Below are 15,232 nucleotides of genomic sequence, written 5' to 3'. Positions count from 1 at the left end.
GCTGTCGGTCTGAGGTAAACCTCAGTGGGAGAAAGGTCTCAGCCTGTGAGAAGGTCTCACAGTGTGAGGAAGTCATTATGGGATTGGATTGGATCGCCCACCAGGTCTCTTCCAACTCAGTTCTATATAAGCAGGTGTGCCTGTACCTTAGTAGCTGTAAGTCTGAGGGAGACCTCAGTTGGAGAAAGGTCTCAGTTTGTGAAAAGGCCTCACTGTGTGAGGTAGGCATTAAGGGGTTGGACTGTATGACCCACCAGGTCTCTGCCAACTCCGTTCTATATAAGCAGGTGTGCCCATACCTTAGTAGCTGTCAGTCTGAGAAAAACCTCAGTGATAGAAAGGTCTCAGTCTGTGAGAAGGCCTCACAGTGTGAGGTAGGCATTATGGGGTTGGACTGGATGGCCCACCAGGTTTCTTCCAACTCAGTTCTATATAAGCAGGTGTGCCCATACCTTAGTAGCTGTCAGTCTGAGAAAAACCTCAGTGATAGAAAGGTCTCAGTCTGTGAGAAGGCCTCACAGTGTGAGGTAGGCATTATGGGGTTGGACTGGATGGCCCACCAGGTCTCTTCCAACTCTAGGATTCTATACAAAGCTGCAGTACTGTAGCTTAGTAGGTGTTGTCTGAGGTAATCCTCAGTGAGAGAAAGGTCTCAGTCTGTGAGGAGGCCTCACAATGTGAGGTAGGCATTCTGGGGTTGGACTGGATGGTCCACCAAATCTCTTCCAACTCTAGGATTCTATACAAAGCTGAAGTACTGTAGCTTAGTAGCTGTCGGTCTGAGGTAAACCTCAGTGAGAGAAAGGTCTCAGTCTGTGAGAAGGCCTCACAATATGCGGTAGGCATTATGGGGTTGGACTGGATGGCCCACCAGGTCTCTTCCAACTCTTCTAGGATTCTATGAAAAGCTGCAGTTCTATATAAGCAGGTGTGCCTGTAACGTAGTAGCTGTCAGTATGAGGTAAACCTCAGTGGGAGAAAGGTCTCATTCTGTGAGAAGGCCTCACAGTATGAGGAAGGCATTATGGGGTTGGACTGAATGGCCCACCAGATCTTTTCCAACTCTTCTAGGATTCTATGAAAAGTTGCAGTTCTATATAAGCAGGTATGCCTGTAGCTTAGTAGCTGTCGGTCTGAGGTAAACCTCAGTGGGAGAAAGGTCTCAGCCTGTGAGAAGGTCTCACAGTGTGAGGAAGTCATTATGGGATTGGATTGGATCGCCCACCAGGTCTCTTCCAACTCAGTTCTATATAAGCAGGTGTGCCTGTACCTTAGTAGCTGTAAGTCTGAGGGAGACCTCAGTTGGAGAAAGGTCTCAGTTTGTGAAAAGGCCTCACTGTGTGAGGTAGGCATTAAGGGGTTGGACTGTATGACCCACCAGGTCTCTGCCAACTCCGTTCTATATAAGCAGGTGTGCCCATACCTTAGTAGCTGTCAGTCTGAGAAAAACCTCAGTGATAGAAAGGTCTCAGTCTGTGAGAAGGCCTCACAGTGTGAGGTAGGCATTATGGGGTTGGACTGGATGGCCCACCAGGTTTCTTCCAACTCAGTTCTATATAAGCAGGTGTGCCCATACCTTAGTAGCTGTCAGTCTGAGAAAAACCTCAGTGATAGAAAGGTCTCAGTCTGTGAGAAGGCCTCACAGTGTGAGGTAGGCATTATGGGGTTGGACTGGATGGCCCACCAGGTCTCTTCCAACTCTAGGATTCTATACAAAGCTGCAGTACTGTAGCTTAGTAGGTGTTGTCTGAGGTAATCCTCAGTGAGAGAAAGGTCTCAGTCTGTGAGGAGGCCTCACAATGTGAGGTAGGCATTCTGGGGTTGGACTGGATGGTCCACCAAATCTCTTCCAACTCTAGGATTCTATACAAAGCTGAAGTACTGTAGCTTAGTAGCTGTCAGTATGAGGTAAACCTCAGTGAGAGAAAGGTCTCAGTCTGTGAGAAGGCCTCACAATATGCGGTAGGCATTATGGGGTTGGACTGGATGGCCCACCAGGTCTCTTCCAACTCTTCTAGGATTCTATGAAAAGCTGCAGTTCTATATAAGCAGGTGTGCCTGTAACGTAGTAGCTGTCAGTATGAGGTAAACCTCAGTGGGAGAAAGGTCTCATTCTGTGAGAAGGCCTCACAGTGTGAGGAAGGCATTATGGGGTTGGACTGAATGGCCCACCAGATCTTTTCCAACTCTTCTAGGATTCTATGAAAAGTTGCAGTTCTATATAAGCAGGTATGCCTGTAGCTTAGTAGCTGTCGGTCTGAGGTAAACCTCAGCGGGAGAAAGGTCTCAGTCTGTGAGAAGGATGGGGTTGGACTGGATGGCCCACCAGGTCTCTTCCAACTCAGTTCCACATAAGCAGGTGTGCCTGTAGCTTAGTAGCTGTCAGTCTGAGGTAAACCTCAGTGGGAGAAAAGTCTCAGTCTGTGAAGAGGCCTCACAGTGTGAGGAATGCATTATGGGGTTGGACTGGATGGCCCACCAGGTCTCTTCCAACTCTAGGATTCTATGAAAAGCTGCAATTCTATATAAGCAGGTGTGCCTGTAACTTAGTAGCTCCCAGTCTGAGGGAAACCTCAGTGGGAGAAAGGCCTCAGTTTTTGGGGTTGCAGCAGAATAGGAGCTCTGTGTACCACAGTCTGGATGCTGCTCTATCCAAAGGCTTTGCAAAGCCGCCCCCAAATCCAGGAATCGGCCTCCAAACTGCAAGGTCACCGCAGAAGGGCAGGTGAGGAGGGGCATGGGAGCCACGCTCGGGATCTGGAAGGAGGCCATGTCACTGCTGAGGAGGGAGCCGGCTCCGTTTCTGCTGTTCCAGGACTTTCATCACATGAGGGTGTTTTGTTTTTGCCCTCGTTGCACAATTGTGCTGCCACGGTGTTTGGCTGTTGCGGCAGCGCCCTCCTCTTGCAAGGAGCACCAAAATGGGCCCACTGGCACATGCATGCGCTGCGCAAGGCAAACGGGGGCGCAAGAGCAGGAACGTGCCTCAAGGCAGACGCAGCAGGAGTGCCGCAGCAGCGCTCTTGGAGATAAGCAGCCAAGGAGATTATTCCCAGGCGGCATGTTTCCGTTTGCTTAAAGGATGCGATGGCTGCCAGATAACGGGCTGATGTGATAAAGCCCTCGGGCGCAAGCGTGTCCTTACGCTCCCTCCTAAACATTAGGAAGAACTTCCTGGAAGTAGGAAGATCTGCTTGTAGAATATGCTTCTGCCTTGGAATCTGGTGGAGTCTCCTTCTCTAGAGGTTATGAAGCAGAGGCTGGATGGCCATCTGTCGGGAGGGATTGGGTGGTGCCTTCCTTCATGGCAGAAGGGGGCTGGACTGCATGACCTTTGGGGGTCTCCTCCAACTCTAAGAATCTTTCTCTCACTCTCTCTTTGTCTGGAGGTTCTGAAGCAGAAGCTGGACAGCCATCTATTGGGAAGGATTGGATGGTGCCTTGCTCCATAGCAGAAGGGAGATGGACTGCATCACCTTTGGTGGTCCATCCAAACTCTAGCATTCTGTCTGTCTGTCTGTCAATCTATCTGTCTGTCTGTCTGTCTGTCTGTCTACCTACCTACCTACCTATCTCCTCTGGAGGTTCTGAAGCAGAGACTGGATGTCCATCTGTTGGGATGGATTGGATGGTGCCTTGCTCCATAGCAGAAGGGAGATGGACTGCATCACCTTTGGTGGTCCCTCCAAACTCAAGCATTCTGCCTACCTACCTACCTACCTACCTACCTTCCTATCAACCCTCTCTGGAGATTCTGAAGAAGAGGCCGGTTGGCCATCTATTGGGAGGGATTGGATGGTGTTTTCCTTCATGGCAGAAGGGAGATGGACTGCATGACCTTTGGTGGTCCCTCCAGTATCTATCTATCTATCTATCTATCTATCTATCTATCTACCTACCTACCTACCTACCTACCTTCCTATCTCCTTCTCTGGAGGTTGTGAAGCAGAGACTGGATGACCATCTGTTGGGAGAGATTGGGTGGTGCCTTGATCCATAGCAGAAGGGAGTTTGGCTGCATGACCTTTGGTGGTTCCTCCAAACTCTAGCATTCTATCTATCTATCTATCTACCTACCTACCTACCTACCTACCTACCTACCTATCTCCTTCTCTGGAGGTTCTGAAGCAGAGGCTGGATGTCCATCTCTTGGGAGGGATTGGGTAGTGCCTTGCTCCACAGCAGAAGGGAGATGGACTGCATGACCTTTGGTGGTCCATCCAAACTCTACCTACCTACCTACCTACCTACCTACCTACCTATCTCCTTCTCTGGAGCTTGTGAAGCAGAGGCTGGATGGCCATCTGTTGGGATGGATTGGATGGTGCCTTGCTCCATAGCAGAAGGGAGATGGACTGCATCACCTTTGGTGGTCCCTCCAAACACAAGCATTCTGCCTACCTACCTACCTATCTATCTACCTACCTTCCTATCAACCTTCTCTGGAGATTGTGAAGAAGAGGCCGGTTGGCCATCTATTGGGAGGGATTGGATGGTGTTTTCCTTCATGGCAGAAGGGAGATGGACTGCATGACCTTTGGTGGTCCCTCCAATATCTATCTATCTACCTACCTACCTACCTACCTTCCTATCTCCTTCTCTGGAGGTTGTGAAGCAGAGACTGGATGACCATCTGTTGGGAGAGATTGGGTGGTGCCTTGATCCATAGCAGAAGTGAGTTTGGCTGCATGACCTTTGGTGGTTCCTCCAAACTCTAGCATTCTATCTATCTACCTATCTACCTATCTACCTATCTACCTACCTACCTACCTACCTATCTCCTTCTCAGGAGGTTCTGAAGCAGAGGCTGGATGTCCATCTGTTGGGAGGGATTGGGTAGTGCCTTGCTCCACAGCAGAAGGGAGATGGACTGCATGACCTTTGGTGGTCCATCCAAACTCTACCTACCTACCTACCTACCTACCTACCTATCTCCTTCTCTGGAGCTTGTGAAGCAGAGGCTGGATGGCCATCTGTTGGGAGGGATTGGGTGGTGCCTTCCTCCATGGCAGAAGGGAGATGGACTGCATGACCTTTGGGGGTCCCTCCAAACTCTAGCATCCTACCTACCGATCTACCTATCTACCCATCCATCCATCTTTCTACCTATTTCCTTCTCTGGGGGTTGTGAAGCAAGAGGCTGGATGGCCATCTGTTGGGAGGGATTAGATGGTGCCTTCCTCCATGGCAGAAGGGGGATGGACTGCATGACCTTTGGTGGTCCATCCAAACTCTACCTACCTACCTACCTACCTACCTACCTACCTATCTCCTTCTCTGGAGGTTCTGAAGCAGAGGCTGGATGTCCATCTCTTGGGAGGGATTGGGTAGTGCCTTGCTCCACAGCAGAAGGGAGATGGACTGCATGACCTTTGGTGGTCCATCCAAACTCTACCTACCTACCTACCTACCTACCTACCTATCTCCTTCTCTGGAGCTTGTGAAGCAGAGGCTGGATGGCCATCTGTTGGGAGGGATTGGGTGGTGCCTTCCTCCATGGCAGAAGGGAGATGGACTGCATTACCTTTAGGGGTCCCTCCAACCTCTAGCATTCTACCTACCTATCTACCTATCTACCCATCCATCCATCTTTCTACCTATTTACCTATTTCCTTCTCTGGGGGTTGTGAAGCAAGAGACTGGATGGCCATCTGTTGGGAGGGATTAGATGGTGCCTTCCTCCATGGCAGAAGGGGGATGGACTGCATGGCCATTCCCATTCAATGCCAGGTTGCTGGACCTTGGAATACGTTATTATCTATTATTTATATCCCACTGTTTCCACTGGACAGAAATGGGGGGGGGGGGGATGCATTTTCCCCTGGGCACAAGCCCCGCCCTCCCAATTCCGCATTTGCATATTCCACTTTGGGGGGGGGGGCTATTCTGGGCCCAGGAGAGACCTCTGTTCAACCAGGAAGTAAACAGGAAGTAAACAGGAAGTGGGAGAAAAGGTCCTTCTGGGACCCAAGAGAACTGCCTTATATATGGCCAAATCTAGGGTTGCACAAGTCCTTGAGAACATGCATGCATGCACACACTGGGGTCATTGTTATGGGCAATCTTTGGCCACCATCTCTCAGACTGACCGCTGCCCGGCCAACGGGAGAGGCAGCGATTGCCCAAACGGTCTTTGCGGGCAAGTGCCGGCCGGCAGGAGGAAATCGGTTCCGGCCAAAGAGCGGCACGCTCCACTGGCTCTCCCCACACCGAAGTTCAGGCCAGTCTCCAAGTGCTGGACCTCACAACACGGCCACGCCAAAGCCCATAAGGTAGTGTTTCCCAACCTTCCTAATGCCGCCACCAGAAAATACTGGAAGGGTTTGGTGGGCATTGACCTTGAGTTTAGGAGTTGTAGTTCACCTACATCCAGAGAGCACAGTGTACTCAAACAATGATGGATCTGGACCAAACTCTACAAGAATACTCAATATGCCCAAATGTGAACACTGGTGGAGTTTAGGGAAAATAAACCTTGATATTTCAGAGTTGTAGTTGCTGGGATTTATAGTTCTCCTACAAATAAAGAGCATTCTGACCTCCACCAACAATGGAATTGAACCAAACTTGGCACACAGAACTCCCATGACCAACAGAAAATACTGGAAGGATTTGGTGAGCATTGATTTTGAGGTTGGGAGTTGTAGTTCACCTACATCCAGAGAGCACTGTGGACTCAAACAATGTTGGCTCTGGACCAAACTTGGCACAAATACTCAATACGCCCAAATGTGAACACTGGTGGAGTTTGGGGAAAATAGACCTTGACATTTGGGAGTTGTAGTTGCTGGGATTCATAGTTCACCTACAATCTGAACCCCACCAACAAGAGAATTGGGCCAAACTTGGTACACAGAACTCCCATGACCAACAGAAAATACTGGAAGGGTTTAGTGGGCATTGACCTTGAGTTTTGGAGTTGTACTTCACCTACATCCAGAGAGCACTGTGGACTCAAACAATGATGGATCTGGACCAAACTTGGCACAAATACTCAATACGCCCAAATACTAACATATATGGAGTTTGGGGAAAATAGACCTTGACATTTGGGAGTTGTAGTTGCTGGGATTTATAGTTCACCCACAATCAAAGAGCAACCTGAACCCCACCAATGATAGAATTGGACCAAACTTCCCACACAGAACTCCTATGGCCAACACAAAATAATGAAAGGATTTGGTGGGCATTGGCCTTGAGTTTTGGAGTTGTAGTTCACCTACATCCAGACTCAAATATGATAGATCTGGACCAAATGACACAAATACTCCATATGCTCAAATGTGAACACTGATGGATTTTGGGGAAAAGAGACCTTGACATTTGGGAGTTGTAGTTGCTGGGATTTATAGTTCACCCACAATCAAAGAGCAACCTGAACCCCACCAATGATAGAATTGGACCAAACTTCCCACACAGAACTCCTATGGCCAACACAAAATAATGAAAGGATTTGGTGGGCATTGGCCTTGAGTTTTGGAGTTGTAGTTCACCTACATCCAGACTCAAATATGATAGATCTGGACCAAATGACACAAATACTCCATATGCTCAAATGTGAACACTGATGGATTTTGGGGAAAAGAGACCTTGACATTTGGGAGTTGTAGTAGCTGGGATTTATAGTTCACCCACAATCAAAGAGCAACCTGAACCCCACCAATGATAGAATTGGACCAAACTTCCCACACAGAACTCCTATGGCCAACACAAAATAATGAAAGGATTTGGTGGGCATTGGCCTTGAGTTTTGGAGTTGTAGTTCACCTACATCCAGACTCAAATATGATAGATCTGGACCAAATGACACAAATACTCCATATGCTCAAATGTGAACACTGATGGATTTTGGGGAAAAGAGACCTTGACATTTGGGAGTTGTAGTTGCTGGGATTTATAGTTCACCCACAATCAAAGAGCAACCTGAACCCCACCAATGATAGAATTGGACCAAACTTCCCACACAGAACTCCTATGGCCAACACAAAATAATGAAAGGATTTGGTGGGCATTGGCCTTGAGTTTTGGAGTTGTAGTTCACCTAGATCCAGACTCAAACATGATGGATCTGGACCAAATGACACAAATACTCCATATGCCCAAATGTGAACACTGGTGGATTTTGGGGAAAAGAGACCTTGACATTTGGGAGTTGTAGTAGCTGGGATTTATAGTTCACCTACAATCTGAACCCCACCAACGAGAGAATTGGGCCAAACTTGGCACACTCTTCGGCTTAGAAATGGAGATGAGCACCACACCCCAGAGTCAGACATGACTGGACTTAATGTCAGGGGACAACCTTTACCTTTACCTTGGCACACAGAAGCCCCGTAAAAGGTAAAGGTTGTCCCCTGACATTAAGTCCAGTCATGTCTGACTCTGGGACTCTGGTGCTCATCTCCATTTCTAAGCCGAAGAGCCAGCGTTGTCCATAGACACCTCCAAGGCCATGTGGCCAGCATGACCGCATGGAGCGCCGTAACCAACAGAAAATACTGTTTTCTGATAGTCTTTGGTGACCCTTGTGACACCTCCTTGCAACCTACCCAGGGGTCTTGACCCCCAGGTTGTGAAACGCTGCCATAAAGCAAAAGGCCCTCCAAGTACAAATGTTTGCCCGGCGCAACTCTGGCCAGTGGCCGGAGAAAAGGTGGGCTGCCCACTGGCCCTGATCCAGAAGGACACAACACAACAACCATGCCCGATCTCAGAGTGACAAAGAGATGAATCGATTCAAACTATTCCAACTTGCAGCCCATAAATACGAGACAGAAGATAAAAGCTTGTTCAATAATTCAGGTGACTCAGAAGAGCTCCGAAATGCCCAAAGAGTTAAAGCCAAGACGGTCCTTTCCAAGCCTTTAATTAAAAGTGCGTCTTCCCTCAAGGCCAGAAAGAAGCCAACGCTGGTGCCAGGCCGACCGCCAAAGGAGGGGAGGGCGGGGGTAAGTGTGTGTCATGTATGTAAACATCGGGAATTGCAGCAGGAAAAGGGAAGCTGCTTCCTAACCCTTCCCTCCTTCCCTTCCCAGATTGATAGAGGAACCCCAAGACCCCAATCGAGCATCATAAGAACAACACATTAGGAAGAACTTCCTGACTGTGAGAGCTGTTCAACAGTGGAACTCTCTGCCCCAGAGTGTGAGGGAGGCTCCTTCTTTGGAGGTTGTGAAGCAGAGGCTGGGTGGCCATCTGTCGGGGGTGATTTGAATATGATTTTCCTGCTTCTTGGCAGAATGAGGTTGGACAGGATGGCCCACCAGGTCTCTTCCAACTCGAGGATTCTATGAAAAGCTGCCAGTCTGAGGTAAACCTCAGTGGGAGAAAGGTCTCAATCTGTGAGAAGGCCTCACAGTGTGAGGTAGGCATTAAGGGGTTGGACTGGATGGCCCCCCAGCTCTCTTCCAACTCAGTTCTATATAAGCAGGTGTGCCTGTAGCTTAGTAGCTGTCAGTCTGAGGTAAACCTCAGTGGGAGAAAGTTCTCAGTCTGTGAGAAGGCCTCACAGTGTGAGGAAGGCATTATGGGGTTGGATTGGATTGCCCACCAGGTCTCTTCCAACTCTTCTAGGATTCTATACAAAGCTGCAGTTCTACATAAGCAGGTGTGTCTCTAGCTTAGTAGCTCTCAGTCTGAGGCAAACCTCAGTGGGAGAAAGGCCTCAGTCTGTGAGAAGGCCTCACAATGTGAGGTAGGCATTATGAGGTTGGACTGAATGAGCCACTCTAAGATTCTATGAAAAGTAGCAGTTCTATATAAGCAGGTGTGCCTGTAACTTAGTAGCTGTCAGTCTGAGGTAAATCTCAGTGGGGGAAAGGTCTCAGTTTCTGAGGAGGCCTCACAATGTGAGGTGGGCATTATGGGGTTAGACTGGATGGCCCATCAGGTCTCTTCCAACTCTCGGATTCTATGAAAAGCTGCAGTTCTTTATAAGCAGGTGTGCTGTAGCTTAGTAGCTATCAGTCTGAGGTAAACCTCAGTGGGAGAAAGGTCTCAGTCTGACCTCACAGTGTGAGGTAGGCATTATGGGGTAGGACTGGATGGTCTGTTCCAACTCTAGGATTCTATACAAAGCTGCAGCTCTATATAAGCAGGTGTGCTGTAGCTTAGGATTGTAGTTGGTGTGTTTATTTATACTGTTTTGTATCAAAGCAAGCAAGAGTCCAAAAGTGGCAGGCTAAAACCAGGAAGCCATGGCTTAGACCAGATAAAAAACATCTCTCCTGGGCGACTGTGAAAGTGCTGAAAAGACTATGCACTGGCACCACAGAGATGCAGAGCCAACTTGAAGAAATAGGGTCACAAAGTGGAGTCCACAACATGCGAGTGCGGGGAAGAGCAAACCACAGACCACTGACTACAATGCAGCCTGAGCCTGGCCACATGCACAATGCAACACCAGAGGATATTTAATAGAATGCTAAGTTTGCAAACTTTGTGTATGTGTTTTTTAAAAAAATACATTACAACAGTGCCCATTGTTTACTTCTGATACGATAAATAAATAAAGATGGGAGCAGGCCTTCCCTGTTGTGGCCCCCGGCCATCAGAAGCCCCTTCCCCTTTCCTTCAAGACTTTGGGAAATCCAAAATATTTGGGCCCAACGGGTTCTGCCAAATCTGCACTTTGGGCCGCAGTTGGAGACGGTTTGAGGCAGTCCCAACCGATCGTGCGGCGCTCACCTTGCCAAAATTGTTTAGCAACACTTTTTGAATTGTTTCCCATTGTCCAGATTGATGGATAGGGTGTCCTGGCATGCCAACGGAGATCCGACGATATCGGTCAGGGCGGATGTAAATAGTTTCCTTAAGTGAGTGAGGACATTAAATCAGTCTGGAAGGAGTGCAATTGGCAGGAGCACGGCTTCGTTAAAGCTAGGCCTGAAGCAGGTATGCGCAAATGTTGTCTCTGCAGGTGTTTTGCACTTCAACTCCCACCATTCCTGGCCTCAGGCCCTTTCCTTTCCCCCCTCAGCCGCTTAAGCGGCTGAGGGGGGAAAGGAAGGGGCCTGAGGCCAGGAATGGTGGGAGTTGAAGTCCAAAACACCTGCAGAGACCAAGTTTGACCACACCTGCCCTACAGGAACGTCAACAGGGAGGGATGTATGTCATTTGGGAGGACAGACTCAATGGAGCCGTGGGTGGAAACTTTGGGAAAAGGAAGGAATTTACTACTTCCCGGGACTGAGTCTACTGGAATCTCCTTCCTTGCAGGTTTGGAAGCAGAGGCTGCGTGGACGTCTGTCGGGAGGGATCGGATGGGGTCTTTTTGCCTGGGGAAATGGGTGGTACTAAGAAGGGGGTGGCGAGGGTAAACTTCAAGATGAATGGGCTCATTCATGTAATCCTAGAGTTGGAAGAGACCTGGTGGGCCACCCAGTCCAACTCCATAACACCTACCTCACACTGTGAGGCCTTCACACAGATTGAGAACTTTCTCCCACTGAGGTTTACCTCAGACTGACAGCTACTAAGCTATTAAGCTACAGCTTTTCATAGAATCCTAGAGTTTGAAGAGACTTGGTGGGCCATCCAGTCCAACCCCATCATGCCTTCCTCACACTGTGAGGCCTTCACACAGATTGAGAACTTTCTCCCACTGAGGTTTACCTCAGACGACAGCTACTAAGCTACAGGCACACCTGCTTATATAGAACTGTAGAATCATAGAATCATAGAATCAAAGAGTTGGAAGAGACCTCATGGGCCATCCAGTCCAACCCCCTGCCAAGAAGCAGGAATATTGCATTCAAATCACCCCTGACAGATGGCCATCCAGCCTCTGTTTAAAAGCTTCCAAAGAAGGAGCCTCCACCACACTCCGGGGCAGAGAGTTCCACTGCTGAACGGCTCTCACAGTCAGGAAGTTCTTCCTAATGTTCAGATGGAATCTCCTTTCTTGTAGTTTGAAGCCATTGTTCCGTGTCCTAGTCTCCAAGGAAGCAGAAAACAAGCTAGCTCCCTCCTCCCTGTGGCTTCCTCTCACATATTTATACATGGCTATCATATCTCCTCTCAGCCTTCTCTTCTTCAGGCTAAACATGCCCAGTTCCCTAAGCCGCTCCTCATAGGGCTTGTTCTCCAGACCCTTGATCATTTTAGTCGCCCTCCTCTGGACACTCTCCAGCTTGTCAATATCTCTCTTGAATTGTGGTGCCCAGAATTGGACACAATATTCCAGATGTGGTCTAACCAAAGCAGAATAGAGGGGTAGCATTACTTCCTTAGATCTAGACACTATGCTCCTATTGATGCAGGCCAAAATCCCATTGGCTTTTTTTGCCGCCACATCACATTGTTGGCTCATGTTTAACCTGTTGTCCACGAGGACTCCAAGATCTGTAGCTTTTCATAGAATCCTAGTTAGAAGAGACCTGGTGGGCCATCCCTTCCAACTCCATCAAGCCTCCCTCACACTGAGAGGCCTTCTCGCAGACTGAGACCTTACTCCCACTGAGGTTTACCTTAGACCGACAGCTACTAAGCTACTAAGCTACAGCTTTTCATGGAATCCTAGAGTTGGAAGAGAGCTGGTGGGCCATCCAGTCCAACCTCATAATGCCTACCTCACACCGTGAGGCCTTCTCACAGACTGAGACCGTTCTCCCACTGAGGTTTACCTCAGACCGACAGCTACTAAGCTATAGCTTTTCGTAGAGTCCTAGAGTTGGAAGAGACTTGGCCATCCAGTCCAACCCCATAATGCTTTCCTCACAGACTGAGACCTTTCTCCCACTGAGGTTTACCTCAGACTGACAGCTACAAGGTTACAGGCACACCTTCTTATATAGAAAGGCAGCTTTTCATAAAATCCTAGAAAGTTGGAAGAGACCTTTGGGCCAACCAGTCCAACCCCGTAATGCCTATCTCACACTGAGAGGTCTTCTCACAGAGTGAGACCTTTCTCCCACTGAGGTTTACCTCAGAACGACAGCTACTAACCTACAGCTTTTCATAGAGTCCTAGAGTTGGAAGAGACCTAGTGAGCCACCCATTCCAACCCCATAATGCTTTCCTCACACTGTGAGGCCTTCTCACAGACTGAGACCTTTCTCCCACTGAGGTTTACCTCGGACTGACAGCTACTAAGTTACAGGCACACCTGCTTATATAGAACTGCAGCTTTGTATACAATCCTAGAAGAGTTGGAAGAGACCTGGAGGGCCATCCAGTCCAACCCCATAATGCTTACCTCACACTGTGAGGCCTTTTCACAGACCTTTCTCCCACTGAGGTTTGCCTCAGACCGACATCTACTAAGCAATGGCACACATACTTATATATAATTGCAGCTTTGTATAGAATCCTATAGTTGGAAGAGACTTGGTGGGCCATCCTCGAGTCCAATCCCATTCTGCCAAGAAGCAGGGAAAGCACAATCAAACCATCCCTTACAGATGACCACTCAGCCTCTCCTTAAAAGGGTGGGTTCATTGTTGGTTTGTTTGTTTAAAAATGCAATACAACTGTGTTTTGCTCCTGACACGATAAATAAAAAAATTGCTGGACTTCCCTGGTGGGATGTCAAGCAGAGGCTGGGTGGCCATCTGTCGGGAAGGCTTTACCGAAGGAAAGAAGGAAGGAAAGAAGGAAGGAAAGGAGGGAAAGAAGGAAGGAAGGAAGGAAGGAAGGAAGGAAGGAAAGAAGGAAAGAAGGAAGGGAAAGAAGGAAGGAAGGAAGGGAAAGAAAGAAGGAAGGAAAGGAGGGAAAGAAGGAAGGAAGGAAGGAAGGAAGGAAGGAAGGAAGGAAAGAAGGAAGGAAAGGAGGGAAAGAAGGAAGGAAGGAAGGAAAGAAGGAAGGAAGGAAGGGAAAGAAAGAAAGAAGGAAGGAAGGAAGGAAGGAAGGAAGGAAAGAAGGAAGGAAAGGAGGGAAAGAAGGAAGGAAGGAAGGAAGGAAGGAAAGAAGGAAGGAAGGAAGGAAGGAAAGAAGGAAGGAAGGAAGGAAGGAAAGAAGGAAGGAAAGGAGGGAAAGAAGGAAGGAAAGGAGGGAAAGAAGGAAGGAAGGAAGGAAGGGAAAGAAAGAAGGAAGGAAGGAAGGAAAGAAGGAAGGAAAGGAGGGAAAGAAGGAAGGAAGGAAGGAAGGAAGGGAAAGGAAAGAAGGAAGGAAGGAAGGAAGGAAGGAAGGAAGGAAAGGAGGGAAAGAAAGAAGGAAGGAAGGAAGGAAGGAAAGAAAAGGAAGAAGGAAGGAAGGAAAGAAGGGAAAGAAAGAAGGAAGGAAGGAAGGAAGGAAGGGAAAGGAAGAAGGAAGGAAGGAAGGAAAGGAGGGAAAGAAGGAAGGAAGGAAGGAAGGAAGGAAAGAAGGAAGGAAAGAAGGGAAAGAAAGAAGGAAGGAAGGAAAGGAGAAAGGAAGAAGGAAGGAAGGAAGGAAGGAAAGAAGGGAAAGAAGGGAAAGAAGGAAGGAAGGAAAGGAAAGAAAGAAGGAAGGAAGGGGCGAGTCTGGATGCCCTTTGAGGGTCCCTCCTAGTTCCAAGATTCTTGAGAACTGGGGGGGGAGTGGGTGTGGGTGTGGGGTGGTTGCGCCATCCCTCGTGGGAAGGCAGGGGAGGGCGTGGCTAGGAGGGAGGGAGGGAGGGCCACGCCCAGAGGTTCCCAGGCTCCCTCCCAAGGCCTTGAGGGATGGGGGAGGATGGGGGTGTGGGGGTGAGTGGGATTTGCAGGGGTCCCCTGAGCATGTGCAGAGTGCCCTCTCGCTGGGATGCGCCCCTCCCTCCCTCTTTTCCACCTCTGGACGCAGGAGAGGCCGAAGGGAGGTCTGGGCCCCCTCCCCTCCTCTCCCCCAAGCCCCCCTCCCACTCTCAAAGCCCCTCCCTCCCTCTCTCAGTCACTCACTCACCAAGCAGGAGCGCCGCCGATGGAGGGAACCCCTTGCGTGCGTGCCTGCGCGTGCGCGCGCCCGCCTGCCTGCCTGCCTCACTCTGCCTGGCTGGCTTGGCCAGCTCTGGGCTTCAGGAAGGGCAGCGCATGCGCAAAGGGAAGGGAAGGAGGCGGGCAGGCCCAGGCCAGGCGCGCGCACGGAGGAGGAGGAGGGGACGGCGGACACGTGCGCGCCCCTAGAGGAGGGGGAGGAAGAGAGGGGAAAGGGGCGTGGCCACGTGAAGGGGGAAAAGAGGAGGAGCCAAGAGGAGGAGGCGGGGCAATAGTCATAATACTCTGTGGCAGGCCTGGGACTTTTTAGGGACTTGAGGAGGCGTGGCCACGTGGAGGAAAGGGGCGGAGCCAAGAAGAGGAGG

General features: G+C 49.5%; 1 protein-coding gene across 2 annotated transcripts in view; it reads right to left on the bottom strand.

The window, feature by feature from the left end:
- The window catches only part of SLC4A2 (solute carrier family 4 member 2), an 80,609-nt gene extending 65,663 nt beyond the window's left edge, over positions 1–14,946 (bottom strand). The window contains exon 1 of one of the 2 annotated variants that reach the window (XM_067470462.1): positions 14,836–14,946. The gene's annotated coding sequence lies outside the window, so the exon portion shown is untranslated. The remainder of the gene's footprint in view (positions 1–14,835) is intronic. The other variant, XM_067470463.1, reaches the window with a different exon arrangement.
- Positions 14,947–15,232: the final 286 nt, after the last annotated feature.

Source organism: Anolis sagrei, chromosome 6, assembly GCF_037176765.1.
Source record: "Anolis sagrei isolate rAnoSag1 chromosome 6, rAnoSag1.mat, whole genome shotgun sequence".
In the NCBI taxonomy this organism is placed as follows: Eukaryota; Metazoa; Chordata; class Lepidosauria; order Squamata; family Dactyloidae; genus Anolis; species Anolis sagrei.
The sequence above is the reverse complement of the archived record's forward strand: the minus strand, read 5'-3'. Positions and strand labels throughout refer to the sequence as shown.